Genomic DNA, 12,858 nt, shown 5'->3' with positions numbered 1-12,858 from the left:
AAACCTGATTTTGTGGAGTCAAGACTTTCAGCACGTTGAAACAATCTTTCTTATTTACTCCAATTATCCCAAAATAAGGACTGGTCCCATTCCATGTCATGGCATGAAAATATGAGAGGCTGTCATCAATTCAATCACATACTTGTAAAAATTGTAAACACTCAGTAAAAATCCTTCAACATTTTTATTGTATTTCTGACAGTGTAAACACAAAACAATAACATACAAACACACACATACGTTGTGTTTCGGCTTATTAAAAAGGCCATGTCATGTTTTGCTTGGTCAAAAAACAACAACAAAAAGAAAACAAACTTCTTATTACTGGGCTGACTTCCTCATTTTGAAATGATTAGTTGTTTTGGTTTGGTTTTTTTTGTTTTTTTGTTTTTTTACAGCATTTCATCTTGGCTGATGGTGGGCACGAACCTGATGAGCTCACATGAATGAAAGTAAAACTTTGTGTGAACGTAGCTGCTTCTCGCCGGGTGTGGTGGCGCGTGCCTGTAATCCAAGCTACTGGGAGGCTGAGGTTGGAGGATCGTCTGAGCTCAGGAGCTCTGAGCTGCAGCAGGCTATGTCGATCGGGTGTCCGCACTAAGTTCGGCATCCATATGGTGATCCTGGGGGAGCCCGGGACCACCAGGTCGTCTAAGGAGGGGTGCACCGGCCCAGGTCGGAGACGGAGCAGGTCAAAGCCCCCGTGTCGCTCAGTAGTGGGATCGCGCCCGTGAGTAGACGCTGTAGTGCAGCCCGAGCAATACAGCGAGACCCAATCTTTATACACATCCATATACCTGTCTCTGCATCACGCAGCAGCCTCATCAACCCTTCCTTGTCTTTTTAATTGACGTTAAACACGCTCACAAACCTGCTGCTCTGCTTGTCCTACACCACCTCCACCTGCAGGACAGCCGCAAATACATCCTCCATTCTAAACACTTCTGATGCCCAGCAGGTGGAGACAAACTCAAAGTAGGAAATTCATGCAGGTAGCCTTTGGGTTTAATATTTGCATCTTATGATCACAGCTTTGACTGTCATGTAAAAGGCTTTTCAGAAGTGAACTGTCCATAGCGGACAAGTCTGCACATTTAGACATTTACACAGTTACTGCGTGACTTCAGTACAGGCATGAGTCAGGATTTCGGGGCAAAGTAAATGTTTTCTTTCTTCTGCACATCAGCTGCAAAACAGTCTAAATAATTGCAGAGATGACAGCTACATTTAGAACCAAAACTTTTTCTGCTGGGTATTTATCCAGCTAATTCTAACATAACAAGGAAGCATCATTTATTTTTAGACATAGGGCTGCTGATGGCCAAGAGAGTAATTGCAATTGCTTGGAAAGAGGTGGATAGAGCAGGGACAGGTAAATGGATTTCAGAATTAAAATCAACTCTGCCCTTAGAAAAGATCACCTACACAATCAGTGAATTTCCATCATGAAAAGGTTCAAATGAAGATGCTGTGGTTTGTTAAGCTGTACTTTACTAAAACGACTGAATGAAGCTCAGACTGCATCAAACGAAAGTGATTTCCACGTGTTCTTTATTGGGCTGTAAGCATTAAAGTTTAAATGGATCCAGTTGAATGTTTCCGAGCTCTAATGTGCAGCTATCACTTAAAAAATGAACAGCAGAACTTAGAACGCACTAAGTGATAATGAAATATTTCACTGCAACTTAAATGTTTATTTTACTGCTTTGTGCGATAAATTACTAGATTAGCAATCATTTGTATCTATCTATCTATCTATCTATCTATCTATCTATCTATCTATCTATCTATCTATCTATCTATCTATCTATCTATCTCATAAAATACTGTGTTACAGCTTGGCTGATGATGGGCACAAGCCTGGTGTGATGATATCACCTCAGGCATAGTTAAAAGCCCCGTGAATGAGGCTGCAGCTCCACAAATGTAACAATTTATGATTATTATCTAACAGTATTGAGAAAATTCCTGTCAGCTCAGTCAAATGTATTTAAAAGAAGAAGTAACATAAGGTGAGGTTTTTGATAACTTCAGTCAGTTCTTTTTCCTTCTTATGAGCTAGACCTCTGTTTCATTAATCATAAGGTATTTCTTTCATTTTATTCCCTTATGTATTTATTTATAACATCTTTTGCTCTTTACCTTTAAAATAGTTTGCAATGACTTATTAATCATAATGTGTCTTATTTTGTTTTTCATCTTAGGACAGTATCCCCCAACTTTTTTTCTGGGTTGAGCCTGGTATCGTGTCGCCAGGTTGCGTGAATGTGGTAGTCATTTCGGTTCTGCAGTGGTTCCATGGTGTAATGGTTAGCACTCTGGACTCTGAATCCAGCGATCCGAGTTCAAATCTCGGTGGGACCTGAGTTTTAATACACTGATTGGGATGTGAAACAGTAGCACGTCTTCTCTGGGACACCAAAACTGTGCTACAATTGTGTTTTCAGTGAGAGGTGTAAAACATCAAGCAGCAAACCTTGACCTCTCCCTTTACAAACACTTGTCAATCCCTATGTGGTACTAAAGAGCTGTCTGAAATTCAGTTGCACACCACACACTTTTACACAGTGGGGTCGCCGAGTGCTGAGGTGCGCTTGTGCGTAAAAGTCACAAACACTCCCCTGACTCACTAACTGCACAGCTGACTTCAAAGTCAGCACAGAAAGTGGGCGCCACGAGTATGTGTTTCCATGACTGAACAGCTGCTATATGTGTTATGTGGAGTATAACATGTGTGTCTTGCAAAGTATCTCAACTTGTAACCTCCACAAAATCAGCACGTGGACGTCAGGATGGCCGAGCGGTCTAAGGCGCTGCGTTCAGGTCGCAGTCTCCTCTGGAGGCGTGGGTTCGAATCCCACTTCTGACACTGAAGCTTTGCTCTTCTTCATATTGTGACAACATGCACTTGAAATTTGGGTTCACCACCAGCTTTCTCAGAGCTTTGTGCATTTTATAATCATGCACACTCTAACAACATTCTAGATAATTCTAATACAATTCACTACAGGAAGCTGATTACTGGTGCACAACTAAATATGTGCATCTTTCAATGTGCTCACACTCACACTCATGTGCTAAAAACCTGATTTTGTGGAGTCAAGACTTTCAGCACGTTGAAACAATCTTTCTTATTTACTCCAATTATCCCAAAATAAGGACTGGTCCCATTCCATGTCATGGCATGAAAATATGAGAGGCTGTCATCAATTCAATCACATACTTGTAAAAATTGTAAACACTCAGTAAAAATCCTTCAACATTTTTATTGTATTTCTGACAGTGTAAACACAAAACAATAACATACAAACACACACATACACATACGTTGTGTTTCGGCTTATTAAAAAGGCCATGTCATGTTTTGCTTGGTCAAAAAACAACAACAAAAAGAAAACAAACTTCTTATTACTGGGCTGACTTCCTCATTTTGAAATGATTAGTTGTTTTGGTTTGTTTTTGTTTTTTTTTTGTTTTTTTACAGCATTTCATCTTGGCTGATGGTGGGCACGAACCTGATGAGCTCACATGAATGAAAGTAAAACTTTGTGTGAACGTAGCTGCTTCTCGCCGGGTGCGGTGGCGCGTGCCTGTAATCCAAGCTACTGGGAGGCTGAGGTTGGAGGATCGTCTGAGCTCAGGAGCTCTGACCTGCAGCACGCTATGTCGATCGGGTGTCCGCACTAAGTTCGGCATCCATATGGTGATCCTGGGGGAGCCCGGGACCACCAGGTCGTCTAAGGAGGGGTGCACCGGCCCAGGTCGGAGACGGAGCAGGTCAAAGCCCCCGTGTCGCTCAGTAGTGGGATCGCGCCCGTGAGTAGACGCTGTAGTGCAGCCCGAGCAATACAGCGAGACCCAATCTTTATACACATCCATATACCTGTCTCTGCATCACGCAGCAGCCTCATCAACCCTTCCTTGTCTTTTTAATTGACGTTAAACACGCTCACAAACCTGCTGCTCTGCTTGTCCTACACCACCTCCACCTGCAGGACAGCCGCAAATACATCCTCCATTCTAAACACTTCTGATGCCCAGCAGGTGGAGACAAACTCAAAGTAGGAAATTCATGCAGGTAGCCTTTGGGTTTAATATTTGCATCTTATGATCACAGCTTTGACTGTCATGTAAAAGGCTTTTCAGAAGTGAACTGTCCATAGCGGACAAGTCTGCACATTTAGACATTTACACAGTTACTGCGTGACTTCAGTACAGGCATGAGTCAGGATTTCGGGGCAAAGTAAATGTTTTCTTTCTTCTGCACATCAGCTGCAAAACAGTCTAAATAATTGCAGAGATGACAGCTACATTTAGAACCAAAACTTTTTCTGCTGGGTATTTATCCAGCTAATTCTAACATAACAAGGAAGCATCATTTATTTTTAGACATAGGGCTGCTGATGGCCAAGAGAGTAATTGCAATTGCTTGGAAAGAGGTGGATAGAGCAGGGACAGGTAAATGGATTTCAGAATTAAAATCAACTCTGCCCTTAGAAAAGATCACCTACACAATCAGTGAATTTCCATCATGAAAAGGTTCAAATGAAGATGCTGTGGTTTGTTAAGCTGTACTTTACTAAAACGACTGAATGAAGCTCAGACTGCATCAAACGAAAGTGATTTCCACGTGTTCTTTATTGGGCTGTAAGCATTAAAGTTTAAATGGATCCAGTTGAATGTTTCCGAGCTCTAATGTGCAGCTATCACTTAAAAAATGAACAGCAGAACTTAGAACGCACTAAGTGATAATGAAATATTTCACTGCAACTTAAATGTTTATTTTACTGCTTTGTGCGATAAATTACTAGATTAGCAATCATTTGTATGTATCTATCTATCTATCTATCTATCTATCTATCTATCTATCTATCTATCTATCTATCTATCTATCTATCTATCTATCTATCTATCTACCTACCTCAGAAAATACTGTGTTACAGCTTGGCTGATGATGGGCACAAGCCTGGTGTGATGATATCACCTCAGGCATAGTTAAAAGCCCCGTGAATGAGGCTGCAGCTCCACAAATGTAACAATTTATGATTATTATCTAACAGTATCGAGAAAATTCCTGTCAGCTCAGTCAAATGTATTTAAAACAAGAAGTATCATAAGGTGAGGTTTTTGATAACTTCAGTTAACTTCAGTTGAGTTTTTATACACTGATTGGGATGTGAAACAGTAGCGCGTCTTCTCTGGGACACCAAAACTGTGCTACAATTGTGTTTTCAGTGAGAGGTGTAAAACATCAAGCAGCAAACCTTGACCTCTCCCTTTACAAACACTTGTCAATCCCTATGTGGTACTAAAGAGCTGTCTGAAATTCAGTTGCACACCACACACTTTTACACAGTGGGGTCGCCGAGTGCTGAGGTGCGCTTGTGCGTAAAAGTCACAAACACTCCCCTGACTCACTAACTGCACAGCTGACTTCAAAGTCAGCACAGAAAGTGGGCGCCACGAGTATGTGTTTCCATGACTGAACAGCTGCTATATGTGTTATGTGGAGTATAACATGTGTGTCTTGCAAAGTATCTCAACTTGTAACCTCCACAAAATCAGCACGTGGACGTCAGGATGGCCGAGCGGTCTAAGGCGCTGCGTTCAGGTCGCAGTCTCCTCTGGAGGCGTGGGTTCGAATCCCACTTCTGACACTGAAGCTTTGCTCTTCTTCATATTGTGACAACATGCACTTGAAATTTGGGTTCACCACCAGCTTTCTCAGAGCTTTGTGCATTTTATAATCATGCACACTCTAACAACATTCTAGATAATTCTAATACAATTCACTACAGGAAGCTGATTACTGGTGCACAACTAAATATGTGCATCTTTCAATGTGCTCACACTCACACTCATGTGCTAAAAACCTGATTTTGTGGAGTCAAGACTTTCAGCACGTTGAAACAATCTTTCTTATTTACTCCAATTATCCCAAAATAAGGACTGGTCCCATTCCATGTCATGGCATGAAAATATGAGAGGCTGTCATCAATTCAATCACATACTTGTAAAAATTGTAAACACTCAGTAAAAATCCTTCAACATTTTTATTGTATTTCTGACAGTGTAAACACAAAACAATAACATACAAACACACACATACACATACGTTGTGTTTCGGCTTATTAAAAAGGCCATGTCATGTTTTGCTTGGTCAAAAAACAACAACAAAAAGAAAACAAACTTCTTATTACTGGGCTGACTTCCTCATTTTGAAATGATTAGTTGTTTTGGTTTGTTTTTTGTTTTTTTTTTGTTTTTTTACAGCATTTCATCTTGGCTGATGGTGGGCACGAACCTGATGAGCTCACATGAATGAAAGTAAAACTTTGTGTGAACGTAGCTGCTTCTCGCCGGGTGCGGTGGCGCGTGCCTGTAATCCAAGCTACTGGGAGGCTGAGGTTGGAGGATCGTCTGAGCTCAGGAGCTCTGAGCTGCAGCACGCTATGTCGATCGGGTGTCCGCACTAAGTTCGGCATCCATATGGTGATCCTGGGGGAGCCCGGGACCACCAGGTCGTCTAAGGAGGGGTGCACCGGCCCAGGTCGGAGACGGAGCAGGTCAAAGCCCCCGTGTCGCTCAGTAGTGGGATCGCGCCCGTGAGTAGACGCTGTAGTGCAGTCCGAGCAATACAGCGAGACCCAATCTTTATACACATCCATATACCTGTCTCTGCATCACGCAGCAGCCTCATCAACCCTTCCTTGTCTTTTTAATTGACGTTAAACACGCTCACAAACCTGCTGCTCTGCTTGTCCTACACCACCTCCACCTGCAGGACAGCCGCAAATACATCCTCCATTCTAAACACTTCTGATGCCCAGCAGGTGGAGACAAACTCAAAGTAGGAAATTCATGCAGGTAGCCTTTGGGTTTAATATTTGCATCTTATGATCACAGCTTTGACTGTCATGTAAAAGGCTTTTCAGAAGTGAACTGTCCATAGCGGACAAGTCTGCACATTTAGACATTTACACAGTTACTGCGTGACTTCAGTACAGGCATGAGTCAGGATTTCGGGGCAAAGTAAATGTTTTCTTTCTTCTGCACATCAGCTGCAAAACAGTCTAAATAATTGCAGCTCCCCCAAGAATGCAGAGATGACAGCTACATTTAGAACCAAAACTTTTTCTGCTGGGTATTTATCCAGCTAATTCTAACATAACAAGGAAGCATCATTTATTTTTAGACATAGGGCTGCTGATGGCCAAGAGAGTAATTGCAATTGCTTGGAAAGAGGTGGATAGAGCAGGGACAGGTAAATGGATTTCAGAATTAAAATCAACTCTGCCCTTAGAAAAGATCACCTACACAATCAGTGAATTTCCATCATGAAAAGGTTCAAATGAAGATGCTGTGGTTTGTTAAGCTGTACTTTACTAAAACGACTGAATGAAGCTCAGACTGCATCAAACGAAAGTGATTTCCACGTGTTCTTTATTGGGCTGTAAGCATTAAAGTTTAAATGGATCCAGTTGAATGTTTCCGAGCTCTAATGTGCAGCTATCACTTAAAAAATGAACAGCAGAACTTAGAACGCACTAAGTGATAATGAAATATTTCACTGCAACTTAAATGTTTATTTTACTGCTTTGTGCGATAAATTACTAGATTAGCAATCATTTGTATCTATCTATCTATCTATCTATCTATCTATCTATCTATCTATCTATCTATCTATCTATCTATCTATCTATCTATCTATCTATCTACCTCAGAAAATACTGTGTTACAGCTTGGCTGATGATGGGCACAAGCCTGGTGTGATGATATCACCTCAGGCATAGTTAAAAGCCCCGTGAATGAAGCTGCAGCTCCACAAATGTAACAATTTATGATTATTATCTAACAGTATCGAGAAAATTCCTGTCAGCTCAGTCAAATGTATTTAAAACAAGAAGTATCATAAGGTGAGGTTTTTGATAACTTCAGTTAACTTCAGTTGAGTTTTTATACACTGATTGGGATGTGAAACAGTAGCGCGTCTTCTCTGGGACACCAAAACTGTGCTACAATTGTGTTTTCAGTGAGAGGTGTAAAACATCAAGCAGCAAACCTTGACCTCTCCCTTTACAAACACTTGTCAATCCCTATGTGGTACTAAAGAGCTGTCTGAAATTCAGTTGCACACCACACACTTTTACACAGTGGGGTCGCCGAGTGCTGAGGTGCGCTTGTGCGTAAAAGTCACAAACACTCCCCTGACTCACTAACTGCACAGCTGACTTCAAAGTCAGCACAGAAAGTGGGCGCCGCGAGTATGTGTTTCCATGACTGAACAGCTGCTATATGTGTTATGTGGAGTATAACATGTGTGTCTTCCAAAGTATCTCAACTTGTAACCTCCACAAAATCAGCACGTGGACGTCAGGATGGCCGAGCGGTCTAAGGCGCTGCGTTCAGGTCGCAGTCTCCTCTGGAGGCGTGGGTTCGAATCCCACTTCTGACACTGAAGCTTTGCTCTTCTTCATATTGTGACAACATGCACTTGAAATTTGGGTTCACCACCAGCTTTCTCAGAGCTTTGTGCATTTTATAATCATGCACACTCTAACAACATTCTAGATAATTCTAATACAATTCACTACAGGAAGCTGATTACTGGTGCACAACTAAATATGTGCATCTTTCAATGTGCTCACACTCACACTCATGTGCTAAAAACCTGATTTTGTGGAGTCAAGACTTTCAGCACGTTGAAACAATCTTTCTTATTTACTCCAATTATCCCAAAATAAGGACTGGTCCCATTCCATGTCATGGCATGAAAATATGAGAGGCTGTCATCAATTCAATCACATACTTGTAAAAATTGTAAACACTCAGTAAAAATCCTTCAACATTTTTATTGTATTTCTGACAGTGTAAACACAAAACAATAACATACAAACACACACATACACATACGTTGTGTTTCGGCTTATTAAAAAGGCCATGTCATGTTTTGCTTGGTCAAAAAACAACAACAAAAAGAAAACAAACTTCTTATTACTGGGCTGACTTCCTCATTTTGAAATGATTAGTTGTTTTGGGGTTTTTTTTTTTTGTTGTTTTTTTTTACAGCATTTCATCTTGGCTGATGGTGGGCACGAACCTGATGAGCTCACATGAATGAAAGTAAAACTTTGTGTGAACGTAGCTGCTTCTCGCCGGGTGCGGTGGCGTGTGCCTGTAATCCAAGCTACTGGGAGGCTGAGGTTGGAGGATCGTCTGAGCTCAGGAGCTCTGAGCTGCAGCAGGCTATGTCGATCGGGTGTCCACACTAAGTTCTAAGTGCCATATGGTGTTCCTGGGGGAGCCCGGGACCACCAGGTCGTCTAAGGAGGGGTGCACCGGCCCAGGTCGGAGACGGAGCAGGTCAAAGCCCCCGTGTCGCTCAGTAGTGCGATCGCACCTGTGAATAGACGCTGCAGTGCAGCCTGAGCAATACAGCGAGACCCAGTCTTTATACACAACACAGACATTATTATACCTGTCTCTACGTCACACAGCAGCCTCATCGTCCCTTCTTTGTCTTTTTAATTGATGTTAAACACGCTCACAAACTTGCTGCTCTGCTTGTCCTACACCACCTCCACCTGCAGGACATTTGCAGTTACATATGTTCAGCTTGATAAACCGTACTTTTAAGCATGTAAAATGACTCTGTTGAACGGGGGTTCTATAGAAAGGCTATCCTCAGGTAAGTCAGACTTTTGATATTTAATTTTTAATGTCACCAGGAGGTGTCAGGATGACCAAGCAGGCAAAAGGCCTTTTTATGCTATGTTATGACTTACATGTCTGAGAAGGTTCTCATTCATCCAGGTCATGGTAGTCTAAAAAGCTTGGAAAGAAAAGCATCTGGACTTCTTTAAGTTGCTTGAAGACGTTTCACCTCTCATCCGAGAAGCTTCTTCAGTTCTGAGGTCAAATGGTGGAGCGTCCCAGATTTAAGTCCTAAGGGAGTGTCCCTAGTTCCCTGCAGTCCTCGAGTCTGTGCAACATAGATGTCATGCAATCTCCACCATGACATCTGTCCATTCTTCCAAGTTCAGGGGCAGAGCTGATTTCCAGTGTTTTAAAATAATCCTGGAAGCTAAATGGTGAACATAACTTGCTCTCGATATCCATCCAATCTGGTCTTTTGTTTAACTGTTTCCAGGATTTAGCCAGTTTAGTCATTTCAAAAGACAGTCTATACAACCTTGGCTCTGGTAAACTCCTCTTTCCTTTCCTTTCTTCATTTTTTTATGCTTTTTCAATTTTAAAATAATTTGTAATCATTTAGTAACCACAATGTGTCTTATTTTATCCCATGATTTTTTCTTCTGGGTTCAGTCTGGTATGGTGTCGTCACAGTGCAACAATCTGGCAGTCATACCTTTTATTTAGCAGTAAATCCAATAGTTAGCACTCTAGATTCTGAATCCAGCTATCCATTCAAATCTCTATTTATTACATTTTTTTCTCTTTACCTTCAAAATAATTTGAAATGGCTTATTAACCATAATGTGTCTTATTTTGTTTTCCATCTTAGTACAGTATCCCCAATTTTTTTTTTTCTGGGTTGAGTCTGGTATCGTGTCGCCATGGTGCGTCAATGTGGTAGTCATTTTTTCCCGTCAGTGGTTCCATGGTGTAATAGTTAGCACTCTGTACTCTGAATCCACACATCCGCGTTCAAATCTCGGTGGGACTTGAGTTTTTAGAAACTGATTGGGATGTGAAACAATAGCGCGTCTTTTCTGGCACATATTAATTGTGTTTTCAGTCAGAGGTGTATGAAATCAAGCAGCTAACCTTGACCTCTCCCTTTAGAAACATTTGTGAATCTCTATGTGGTACTAAAGAGCTGTCTGAAATTCGGTTGCACACCACACAAAGTTGCAGAGTGTCTGCGCTTGTGCATAAAAGTCACAAACACTCTGGTTATTCACTGACTGCACGACTCCAAACCTCCTATTTACTCCTTTGTTGGACAGAAATAATCAAGACAATCATGATGTCCTGGATGTGGTAATATGCCATTACTTGGTGGCCATTCCAAAATATGACATCATGCTCTTCCTCACCATGATGTAAATCTGTAACTCTCTAATGAAGTATGGAGAAAATGTCAAATGTCATGTTTCTTAACCATCACACATGTTATCACTTCTGTAACATCGTTAAGAGTAACGAACGTAGGGTCAGATAGGCAGGGCAGTAACAAATGATCCTTACAAATTGGAGCTAAAACACATGCAAACCATATTTTTCATGAAACTGAGTCCGATTTTCAAAGATTTGATGACCACATGACTCTGTGAAATGTTATGGAAATATTAAAGTCAGCTGACAGTATGTTAGAGTCAGGATGGCCAAGCCTTCCAACGTTCTGTATTAAACCTGCAGTCTCCCCTTGAGGCATGGGTTCAAATCCCACTGTGTGGTTCTTGGATGAAACAGCTCCAACATACGTCTTGGTGTTTGTACTTTAATGGGTTATCAGTTGTCCTTTCCACCATGGAAAGAACACCGTCTTTGTAACAGCTTAGAAATGAAATTCTAAAAAGTCCCCTGGAGGCGTGGGTTCAAATCCCTCGTCTGACATCAAATAAGTAAAAGCTAAGCTGGAATTAAAACATGCCTTTTACTCTTCATTTTTTTACTGTTTCATTTGTGATACTACAATACCAGTATTTTGAATGCAGGTTTGATGTTGACTTACATTTCACAGGATTTTCAGTTGATCACCTTCCTAGAGTCGACTAGAGCCCCGGCGCCCCTTTCAGATATTTTGGACAGAAATATACTTCACATAACACATACAGCAGCTGTTCAGCCATGGAAACACATACCGCGAAATTCGTGGTGCCCAGTTTTTGTGCTGATGTTAAAGTCAGAGGAGGTTTGGAGCGGTGCAGTTAGTCAGCAGAGTGTTTGTGACTTTTACACACAAGGGACCTCAGCACTCAGACACCCCACTCTGTAACTTTGTGTGGTGTGCAACTGAATTTCAGACAGTTGTTTAGCATCATTCTTTAGTGATTCACAAATGTTTCCAAAGGCAGACGTCACTGAAAGCACAATTTGTTCAATGTGCCAGAGGTGACATGCAGTATTGTTTCACCTCCCAAAAGTCAGGTCCCACCAAGATTTGAACTCAGATCACTGGATTCAGAGTCCAGAGTGCTAACCATTACACCATGGAACCACTGTGAGAGGACTTGAACTGTCAGATCATGGCAATTTGCCAAAAAGTTTTCAGCCAATGGGTTCTTTTAAGAATACGGTCAATTGTGGAGAGGCTGATGGCATTTATCCCTCGAAAAATGATGATCAATCACTCTCCTTTAAATCTCACACAGGCGGATTACATTGTCATCCTCATCCTCCTCCCTGGTGTCCGAGACCATAACAGGCCATCAGGTTAGTTTAATTGTCATTAAGATGCAAATTGCCATGGCCGTTCATCAAAGTTCAAGTTGATCACTGGCCATGATTAGCCATCACAACTAAATGCATATCCAGATCAGCTTAGTGGGCTGGTTACTGTTACACTGATATCTGTATTTTTAATTGTCATATTTGTTGCTCCAAATTTTAACACAGTTTCTATAATTCTATTTACATGTTTATATGACAAAGTCTGACAGCTGCAGGGCCTGAAATGAACATTTAAACAGCTGTCTGGAATGATTAAAATTACAAAACTGTAAAGCAGGGGGTATCAGGATGCCCGAGCGGCTATTGTGCTGCATTCGAGTCACAGTCACCACTGTGGGTGTATTTTCTTATCCCATTTTGACACTGAGTTTCTTGAATGAACAGCTGATTTGCACAGTAGTAAATTTGACATTTATTCAGGTAAATTTTTGGTTTTATATT

At 41.4% G+C, this 12,858-nt stretch overlaps 4 non-coding genes across 4 annotated transcripts; all 4 read left to right on the top strand.

The window, feature by feature from the left end:
* The first annotated feature begins 2,292 nt into the window (after nucleotides 1-2,292).
* Nucleotides 2,293-2,364, top strand: trnaq-cug (transfer RNA glutamine (anticodon CUG)). The gene has a single exon. It is a non-coding gene; the product is annotated as a tRNA-Gln (tRNA).
* A 422-nt stretch (nucleotides 2,365-2,786) lies between these two features.
* trnal-cag (transfer RNA leucine (anticodon CAG)) lies at nucleotides 2,787-2,869 on the top strand. The gene has a single exon. It is a non-coding gene; the product is annotated as a tRNA-Leu (tRNA).
* A 2,705-nt stretch (nucleotides 2,870-5,574) lies between these two features.
* trnal-cag (transfer RNA leucine (anticodon CAG)) lies at nucleotides 5,575-5,657 on the top strand. Its single transcript has one exon. It is a non-coding gene; the product is annotated as a tRNA-Leu (tRNA).
* Nucleotides 5,658-8,372: 2,715 nt separating this feature from the next.
* trnal-cag (transfer RNA leucine (anticodon CAG)) lies at nucleotides 8,373-8,455 on the top strand. Its single transcript has one exon. It is a non-coding gene; the product is annotated as a tRNA-Leu (tRNA).
* The last annotated feature ends 4,403 nt before the right edge of the window (nucleotides 8,456-12,858 follow it).

The sequence above is a fragment of the Pelmatolapia mariae genome, linkage group LG15, assembly GCF_036321145.2.
Source record: "Pelmatolapia mariae isolate MD_Pm_ZW linkage group LG15, Pm_UMD_F_2, whole genome shotgun sequence".
Taxonomy (NCBI): Eukaryota; Metazoa; Chordata; class Actinopteri; order Cichliformes; family Cichlidae; genus Pelmatolapia; species Pelmatolapia mariae.
The sequence above is the reverse complement of the archived record's forward strand: the minus strand, read 5'-3'. Positions and strand labels throughout refer to the sequence as shown.